The sequence below is a fragment of the Hyperolius riggenbachi genome, chromosome 5, assembly GCF_040937935.1.
Source record: "Hyperolius riggenbachi isolate aHypRig1 chromosome 5, aHypRig1.pri, whole genome shotgun sequence".
In the NCBI taxonomy this organism is placed as follows: Eukaryota; Metazoa; Chordata; class Amphibia; order Anura; family Hyperoliidae; genus Hyperolius; species Hyperolius riggenbachi.
Genome location: NC_090650.1, coordinates 435,020,543 through 435,029,965, shown reverse-complemented (window position 1 = coordinate 435,029,965; position 9,423 = coordinate 435,020,543). Strand labels below are relative to the sequence as shown.

At 48.7% G+C, this 9,423-nt stretch overlaps 1 pseudogene; it reads right to left on the bottom strand.

Moving 5' to 3' along the window:
• Positions 1-1,350: 1,350 nt before the first annotated feature.
• Positions 1,351-9,423, bottom strand: part of LOC137517913 (E3 ubiquitin-protein ligase TRIM11-like) — a 48,094-nt pseudogene continuing 40,021 nt past the window's right edge.

Below are 9,423 nucleotides of genomic sequence, written 5' to 3'. Positions count from 1 at the left end.
CTTTTATCTTAAGTGTGTACTTAGCTTAAGGCCATTAGCACACCTGTCTGCCAGTATCCTGTATCTGATTTTCTGCATGAGTGTATGTGGGAAAATGCATGAATTTTTTTTCACTTTTTTGACATAGATTCTCAGTTTGATTGACATGGATTCTTAGATTTCCTAAATCCTTCACTAGCAGCATGACACTGAATAAATATATTAATAAGCAAGCTTAAAAAAGACAGAAGACCGAGAGCCCAATATAGTGTAGTATTTAACCACTTAAGGACCGGGGCTGCTTTCCCAGATCTGTGCTGCGTGGGCTCTCCAGCCCGCAGCACAGATCGTGATTGAGGCAGGGCAATCAGACGTCCCCCCTTTTTTCCCCACTAGGGGGATGTCCTGCTGGGGGGGGGGGTCTGATCGCCACCGCTCTGTGTAGCCGAGCGGAGGGGGGGGCTCCTCAAAGCCCCCCTCCGCAGCGCTATTCCTCCCTCCCTCTCCCTCTTGCTATAGGCGGCGCGATGGGCGGCGCAGGACGGCGATCCGTCCTGCGCCGCCTCTGATAGGCTTCAGCCTATCAGAAGCGTTTCCATGGAAATCCACAAATGACCAGCCGCCGCCTATCGGCATTAGCTGGTCGTTATGTGGTTAAAGGATACCCGAAGTGACATGTGACATGATGAGCTATACATGTGTATGTACTGTGCCTAGCACACAAATAACTATGCTGGGTTCCGTTTTTTCATTCTCTGCCTGAAAGAGTTAAATATCAGGTATGTAAGTGGCTGACTCAGTCCTGCATCAGACAGGAAGTGACTACAGTGTGACTCTCACTGATAAGAGATTCCCCTTTTTATCTCTTTCTTGCTCTCAGAAGCCATTTTCTCCTAGGAAAGTGTTTCTTATCAGTGAGGGCCACATGATAGTCACTTCCTGTCTGAGTCAGGACTGAGTCCGCCACTTACATACCTGATATTTAACTCTTTCAGAAAGAGAAAGAAAAAAAGGAAGACAGCATAGTTATTTGTGTGCTAGGCACTGTACACACACATGTCTATCTCATCAAGTCACATGTCACTTCGGGTATCCTTTAAGATGAGTAATAGTAGGTTATAAAAACACAATGGCTATACTCACAAGCAGAGGTGGCCATGTAGGCAACCACTGGAAAGGCAGGTGGGGAGAATTACCCCACTCAGGTTTAAAAAGTCGCTCTGTGTAGATCGGAAAAAGGGGAAACACCCCTCCACCAAAGGTGGACTAAACTATATGCAGATATGTAAACAGAGGCGCCAATAGCTTTTACTCTTATTGGCGCCTTTGTTTACATATCTGCATATATTGATAAACAAGATCGGATTTAATGTATCCACCAAGTTTTGTATTAGCTGCATATTTTACAGAATGTTATGGGCTGATCTTCCACAATGCAGTCCTTACTCCCACACTTGACATGTCTCAAGCCCTGCATATCTTTAAAGAACCTTCCAATACATTTAATGCAGCATGGAGGGGCTCAGTGAAGGTGTGGAGGTGTCTGATGGGGACACACAGATTATAAAAGGACAGCCGCCCGGCCTCATAATCCAGATATATCCCGACTCTATTACTGGAGACATTATTGTCAGGTAACTGGATCTCTGTACTGTCATGTCGCACATAATACTGATTATTATACCTGAACAAACACCAGGACTTGTTATTATATCCAATCACTGACTGCACTCCTCTCCTGTCTATACTGGGGTAACACATTCCTACACGCCACCCCTCTGATTTACTGACATCCACTTCCCAGTAATATCGCCCTGAGGAGAAACTCTGTCTGCTCATCACCTGACCGTATGTCTGAAATCTCTCTGGTGTTTCTGGGCGATTCTGGCTGATATCTGACCACGATACAATTTTCATGTCATCTGATATCTGTAGATTATTATGAACCGTATTTATATCCAGTAATATGTCTGCAGCCTCCTGTATGATGCAGCCTCCAGTTACCCCGGCTATTATATCAGATAACCCTGTGTGTAATGTGTGTGAGATGAGAGCCACATCCAGATCCCGCCCATCATGTCTCTCTCTGTCCTCCTTATCCCCCTCCTCAGTGTCACACAAGTCACCTGTGTGTGATTCCTGTAAGACAGTCAGTGGGTCAGTCATGTTACACAGCTCCTCAATGTAACACATCTTCCTGGACAGCTCGGCCTTCTTTATTTCCAGCTGCTGAATGAAATCAGCCAATGCCAGAGAAAGCTGCTCCTCCTGCCTGGAGACCTCTCTCAGGATTCTCTTCTCCAGGTCATCCAGCTGTCTCCTGAGGTCTCTAAACAGGCCAGTGACTCTCTGTTACACCAGATGACTTTTCATGGACTTTTCTTTTCTTCTCCTGCAGACTCTGGGCTTCTTTCTCAGCCTCCTCTGTCTTAGTGATCAGTTCCTGCAGATCATTTCTTAGCTTCTGTTTCTTCTTCTCTGAGGCCTCATCCAGTGTCTCCACCTTATGTCCCTGGTGGTCTCCATCCAGCCTGCAGGACACACAGATACAGGCAGAGTCCACAGTGCAGTAATATTTATACAATTCCCTATAGACGGAGCATTTCCTGTTCTCCAGGGAAGTGGTGGGGTCACACAAGACGTGTTCTGGTGACTTGCTGTGGACTCTCAGGTGATTGTCACACAGAGAAGCTTCACACATCAGACAGGACATAACAGCCGGTACAGGAGAGTGAATACAGTAAGTACAGAAGACCCCAGTCTCTTCCTGATCTGGCTGAGCAGAGCGGAAACTCTCCACAATGTTACACAATGTTATGTTCCTCTGCAGTGCCGGCCGTTCCTGAAACTTCTGTTTGCATTGAGGACAGGAATAAACTCCAGCCCCCTCCTGTGTATCCAACACCTGAGCTATACAGAGCCGGCAGAAGTTGTGTCCACATCTCAGGGTCACGGGATCTGTATAAATGCTCAGACAGATGGAACAGTCCAGCTCCTTCCTCAGATCAGCAGACGCCATTCCTGACAGCAGAGGAGAGAAATGAGAGTGAAAACCAGAAAATCAACAAGTTCTACATTGTTGTGCACTTAGGTCTCTTTCAGAACGGCAGCTGACAGGCGGTGAATTCACAGCCTGTCAGCTGCTCTCCTGCACTGGCTGGGCACTTGCTAGACAGGTGGCTCCCCCCAGAGTCACATCTGAGTGCAGCCATAGCTATGGTCAGATCTGACATATGGTGCTCCTCTGGCTCAGGGTAATGCCACTACGGGTCAAGAGCTGACACGTGTGGTGTTATAAATGCTGCAATTAGACTGTATTTTACTTGCACCCGACTTGCATTCATGGGTGGCAGGCGGGATGCTCGTCAAGCGCAGAATTCAGCCGTCCATCTGAAAGAGGCCTAGGGTCATAAGCAATTCACTTTTTCTCCTGAGTGTTCTAGGTCAGGAGATGGGTAATTCTATGGCCGTTCGACATAGTTTTACACTTGACCTCTCAGATTTTGACCAAATTTTTTTCACGTGATCGGTGACTCCAAAGACACCCCCGCCCCCCCGCCCCAACAAATTTTAGCAAAACATTCTGAAATTTGGCCGAGCAGTGGCTCAAAGTCAAAATGGCCAATTTTGATGTTGACAAATTTTCAAAAAAATCACAGCTTCATCAAAAATCATTGCACGGATGGCAGATTGAGCTAGTTGGAAAGGTATTTATCTAAAGTTTAATGGAAAAAAATAGTTTTTGAAAATTTTCAATGTTTTTTTAAAATTTGAGAATCGAATTTTTGAAAAACATGTACCCTTCGATTTTTTTTTTTGAGTTTTGGATATGTTAAAGGCCACACTTTGAACTACCTTTCCTGAAAGTTTGATATTTTGGTCTCGCTTACTTCACGAGAAATGACTGTTTATAGCGCAGTGCTCCCTGAGACGCCGCGGCGTCAGGCGTGTCTGGGAGCGCTTGAGCCTGGCTTCTCTATCGCAGCTACGCCCAGACTTGTGACTCGCCCAGACTGGGCGTAGCTGTGATAGAGAAGCAGGGCTCCAGCGCTCCCAGACACGCCCGGTGCCGCGGCGTCTCAGGGCACACTGCGCTACTAACAGTCATTTCTCGTGAAGTAAGTGAAAGGTAGTTCAAAGTGTGGCCTTTAACATATCCAAAAGTTTAAAAACAAACAGAAAAAATCGAAGGGTACATGTTTTTCAAAAATTCGTTTTTAAATTTTCAAATTAAAAAAAAAATTCAAAAACTATTTTTTTTTCATTAAACATTAGATAAATACCTTTCCAACGAGCTCAATCTGCCGTCTGTGCAATGCTTTTTAATGAAGCTATGATTTTTTGAAAATGTGTCTACATCAAAATTGGCCTTTTTTTCCCCGCTAACATTTGGTTTGGGGGGGGGGGGGGGTGCGCGAGGTTTAGGGGTCACTAATTTGGTAAAAATCGGTGAGGTCAAGTGCAGAACTATGTCAAAAGGCCATGGAATTACCCAGATAGTTTTTCATCTTTAATTTATAATACCTTTTTAGCACATTACAATGGAAAAAGTACTATCAAAATGATTTTGAGGGTTTGTTTACTTGCTGGGGGTTTACAGGGCATTTTATTGACAAGTCTGAAAATATCACCTAGGACAGGGGTAGGGGGCCTATGGCTCGGAAGCCAGATGTGGCTCTTTTGATGGCTACATCTGGCTCACAGACAAATCAGTAGGTGTTGATTCTTTAAAGAGAACCTTAAGTAAAAAAAAAAAAAAAAGACTTTTACTCACCTGGGGCTTCCAATAGCCCCCTGCAGCTGTCCGGTGCCCTCGCCGTGTCCCTCCAATCCTCGTGTCCCCGCCGGCAGCCACTTCCGGTTCGCCGTCAGGCTGGGAACGCAAATGATTCTTCGCGTTCCCAGCCACAATTGCGCCCTCTATGCTGCTATATGCTTCATGCTATATGCTATAGCAACAGAGGGTGCAATTGTGGCTGGGAACGCGAAGAATCACTCGCGTTTCCAGCCTGTCGGCTCCTGACGGTGAAACCGGTAGTGGCTGCCGGCGGGGACACGAGGATCGGAGGGACATGGCGAGGGCACCGGACAGCTGCATGGGGCTATTGGAAGCCCCAGGTGAGTAAAAGTCTTTTTTTTTTTTTTTTTTGACTTAAGGTTCTCTTTAACCACTTGCCGACCGCCCACAGCCCATGGGCGGCGGCAAAGTGGATGCCTTAAGGACCGCAATACGCCTGACGGCGGCGGGTACTTAAGGCGTGTACGGGGAGCGATCGCGTCATCTATGACGCGCGCTCCCCGCGGCGATAGGCCCCGCCCACCTTGCCCGATACCCCGCCGGCCAATTAGCAGCGCCGGCGGGGTTTAAATTTACGATCTGGCCAATAGAAATGTATAATACACTTTGTTTACATGACAAAGTGTATTATACAGGCTGCCTCCTCCTCCTCTGCACGCAGCTTCGCACGGATCGTCCGAGGAGGAGGCAGCCCTGTAGTGAGAGCAGCAAACAGGTTTTTTGCACCCACAGACCCCCCGATCACCCACCCCAGCCCTCAGGACCCCCCCTGACCACCCCAGCACGCCCCTGTGTACACCCAAGCACCCCCTAATAAACCCATCAATCACCCCCTGCCACTATCTGCCGACGCTGATCTGTAGATTAGGTCCCTAACTGCCCCCTAGGGTCCCTTAATCACCCCCCCTACCCTCAGATCCCCCCAGACCCCCCCCCAGCCCCCCACCCCTGTATACTGTATAAATCTGCCTCACCCACTGACCACCTGTCTATCACCTGTCTGTCACTTTTCTATCACCCCTTGTCACCACCACCCATCAGAGCAGACCCTAAACTGTCCCTTGGGAGCACCTGATCACCCACCCAGACCGTCCTCAGACCCCCCCCCCCCTGATAACCTCCCCAGTGCATTGTTTACATCTATTCTCCCCTGTAATCACTCACTGACCTCCCATCGGTCACCCCCTGTGTCTGCCACCCATCAGATCAGGACCCAATCTGCCCCGTGCGGGCACCTAATCAACTCCCCTCACCCTCAGATCGCCCTCAGACCCCCCCCCCCCCCCCAATCACCTTCCCAGTGCATTGTATTTGATTGTGCTGTCATTGTATTTCATTGTGCTGTCATTGTATTTGATTGTCCCGTGATTGGCCTGTGATTGTCCCGTGATTGGCCTGTGATTGTCCCGTGATTGGCCTGTGATTGTCCCGTGATTGGCCTGTGATTGTCCCGTGATTGGCCTGTGATTGGCCCGTGATTGGCCTGTGATTGGCCTGTGATTGTCCCGTGATTGGCCTGTGATTGTCCCGTGATTGCCCTGTGATTGCCCAGTGATTGGCTGTGATTGGCTTTGATTGTCCCGTAATTGGCTTTGATTGTCCCGCGATTGCCCTGTGATTTGCTTTGATTGTCCTGTGATTGCCCTGTGATTGGCCTGTGATTGTCCCGTGATTGGCCTGTGATTGTCCCGTGATTGGCCTGTGATTGTCCCGTGATTGGCCTGTGATTGTCCCGTGATTGGCCTGTGATTGGCTTTGATTGTCCCGTGATTGGCCTGTGATTGGCCTGTGATTGTTTCTGATTGCTTCTGATTCCCCACTCGCCATGGCAAGAAAGGGGTATTCCGATGATGAGGTTCTCAGGTACATGGCCCAGTCGGATGAGGACGATTGGGACGAACCATTCGACGAATCATCTGGGTCAGAGTTTGTACCTGAATTGAGCAGTGGCTCACTGACCGATAGTGATGACGAGGTTGAGGTCCCGGCTAGAGCCAGGCGTACCACACCCCATGTCGTTGGACCGCAGGTGGCGCAGGATCAGCCTCAAGGGCAGCAGAGTGGTGCTCGTGCTGGTCTGAGATTTCATGGTGGGGCAGGCACCAGCAGCACAGCATCTCCTGGACCTAGAACCAGTACTTCCGTACACCCTGGTGAAGTGGCGAGCACCAGCGTGGAAGTTGAAACTGGTTCGGTGGCACGTGTAGTAACACCCCAGTCGCAGCCATCAAGTACACGGGCCCGTACTACCCCTAGTTTACCAGAGGTGCTGGCAAATCCAAATTGGCAATCCCCTGATACCGCCGCACCCGTACTGCCCCCTTTCACCGCCCAGTCTGGAGTCCAGGAGATGACAGATAATCTAGGATCGCCCCTAGACTTTTTTTATCTGTTCATCACCCAGGATCTCTTAGACCTAGTCGTGGCAGAGACCAACCGTAAAGCCACACAATTTCTAACCGCCAATCCGAATGTCTTCCTTGCCCAGCCATTTCGGTGGAAACCAGTCCAAGTTTCCGAACTTAAAATTTTTTTGGCCCTTCTCTTAAACATGGGACAAATCAAACAAAATGTGTTGCGGTCTTATTGGTCTACAGACCCATCACAACATGTTCCCTTGTACTCTGCTGCCATGTCCAGGACACGATTTGAGAACATCCTGCACTTCAATGATGATGAAACCTGTCATGAAAGTGACCACCCTGCTTTTGACCGGCTCCACAAAATTCGGCCCCTCATAGACCACCTGTCATCAAAATTTGCAGATGCTTATACCCCTGAACAGCAAATCTGCGTAGATGAGTCCCTCATACGTTTTACCGGGCGCCTTGGCATCAAACAGTACATCCCAAGCAAGCGCGCCCGGTATGGGGTGAAACTGTATAAGCTCTGTGAAAGGGCCACAGGCTATACATCTTATTTTAGGGTCTATGAAGGAAAAGACTCCAAATTGGAGCCGGTCGGATGCCCTGACTACCTGGGGAGCAGTGGAAAGGTTGTGTGGGACTTGGCGTCACCCTTGTTCCAGAAGGGGTACCATCTTTATGTGGACAATTACTACTCAAGTGTGGCCCTCTATCAGCACTTAAAGTTAGAAGGAATCCGATGCTGTGGCACCGTGCGGCATAGTCGCCGGGGCTTCCCCCAACGGCTCATTACCACCAAACTTCAACGGGGGCAGAGGGCTGCATTGAGTGCTGACGACCTGCTCGCGGTGAAATGGAAGGACAAGAGGGACGTTTACTTTCTGTCCACCATTCACGCAGACACGACAGTCCAAATTCAACGGCGAACTGAGGTCATTGAAAAACCCCTTGTCGTCCACGAGTATAATACCAACATGGGAGGGGTGGACTTCAATGACCAGAGGTTAGCGCCCTATTTACTTTCCCGCAAAACAAGGCGCTGGTATAAAAAAGTGTCCTTTTATTTAATTCAATTGGCAGTTTACAACAGCTTTGTTCTCTACAGTAAGGCTGGGAGAACTGGATCGTTTCTACAATTTCAGAGACAGATCACTATGGAACTCCTGTATCCAGGAGGTGCCCGGGCCCAACCCCAAGATGCAACTAGCAGGCTGCATGGAAGGCATTACGCCTATCCGATTCCGAGTACCCCAGGTCACCGAATCCGAAGAAAACGTTGTCGTGTCTGCAGCAGGGCTGGAACAAGGCGTGACACCACTGTTTATTGTCCCCGCTGCCCTGACCAGCCTGGACTATGCCTAGGGGAGTGTTTTGAGAGGTACCATGAGCAGGTACACTATTAGAGAGTAGGGAACTACAGACACAGCGGTAGGCACACAAGGGTCTCTCAGTGCTAAGTCACACTTTGCGGTCCCCCCCTACGCCGGAAGTGCTTGACTTAACGCTAGTGCATGCCTACGTTACTGCGTGGCTTCTGTGGCAATTTCGATCGGCCCGGAAGTCATGTTAGTCTATGGCGACGCAGTCCATTACTAGGCCGAATGCTACTCTTGTGGTATTGCCTGAAGGTCTGTTTTGGACGATACGGTGCGGCAGGCTCGACCCACCGGATATGTCAATATGCAGTGTGAAACCAAACATCTGGTTTTGAGAGAGCGTAATACACAGGGCTGCCAGAAACCTCTCCTTTCACTTGGGACAAAATGCGTAATGTACTTCACCACAACTCTGTGCGATTTGCACTTCGCACATTGTCCCATGGGGGAGGAGAGGTTTGTCCTCGGGAGGTAAGTTAAAAAAAACAAAAAACAGGTAAGCAAAGAAGCTAATGTTTAGTTTGCAATGTTAAGGTTTTTATTAAAAAAGTTCAGTTTTATTAATGTTAATGAAGTAATTGCTTTGCTGCTTGCCTGTTTTTTGTTTTTTTTGTGTGTTTTTTTTCCTTTTTCCATCCAATAACCTTCCAGGTGGACCGAGCGAACGACTAACCAGCTGCAGCACTGATGGTGCATCCTGACAGAACATTGCGCGTCTGTCAGCTTACACATAAGTCGGTGCATGCAGCGCTGCAGGACGAGATTTCTCCTCCGCAGTCAAAAAGATACGTTTGCCGAGGCATATGGGCTGAGGAGTGGTGTTGGGGATTCATATGCTTTGGCAAACACTTTGTATCAAAAAAGAACTCTGGCAATGATTTGTTCATCCACATCGATCGGTGTG